The sequence below is a fragment of the Tupaia chinensis genome, unplaced genomic scaffold (assembly GCF_000334495.1).
Source record: "Tupaia chinensis unplaced genomic scaffold, TupChi_1.0 Scaffold145659_1, whole genome shotgun sequence".
NCBI classification, from domain to species: Eukaryota; Metazoa; Chordata; class Mammalia; order Scandentia; family Tupaiidae; genus Tupaia; species Tupaia belangeri.
This window is the reverse complement of record NW_006205516.1, coordinates 1,310,217-1,310,968: the sequence shown is the minus strand read 5'-3', so window position 1 is coordinate 1,310,968 and position 752 is coordinate 1,310,217.

The window sequence follows — 752 nt, the reverse complement described above, 5'->3', positions numbered from 1 at the left end:
TTCAAATATCTTGGCAAAATTTTTGAGATGAACTCTGCACCTGGTCGGTACGTAAAACTTTCAAAAGAGAAAATGTGTTCTAGGGCTCAGGACAATGTTTCTTGCATAGTGGAAAAATGAGGGCCTGACTGGATTTCATTTAGTTCTGTTGCTGTCCTGTCTTGTGGGGATGACTGGTTTGGGAAACCCTTTTCACTCATTCTGGAAAAGTTCTCTGTTATTTCTGTTGTGGCTGATTCATTTTCTCTGTCTTCCATTTCCTTTGTGATTTGGTTATGTTCAGTTTTAGCAGTCAGAGAAAATGGTAGGACTTGATTTGTTCACACTGATGATCAATTCAGGTATCCACTTTTATTTAAGGTTTCTAAGATGCTTTCTGGGAACTGAAAGAAGCATAAATATTTTTTTTTTCCTGGATACTTTTAATATAATTCTTGATTCTGGCCATTATAGATAATAGACTTTTTTTGGGGGGTGGGGGGGCAAGTCAGCTTTATTGGCACAGGGCGGGCTCAGTCCTTCTTGGCAGCCGCCTTCAGCACGGCGGCCAGCACGCCAGCACGTTGCTCAGCTCCTCACGCTTCCTCTGGGCGAGGATGTGCGTCCCCACCCGCTTCTTGAACGTGAGTGCGCGCCTGTCCTTGGACACCTTGAGCAGCTCCATGGCGTGCCGCTCCTAGGGGGCGAAGCCGCACACCTCCCGGATCATGTCGCGCACGAACTTGGGTGTGCTTGGTGAGGCGCCCGCGGGG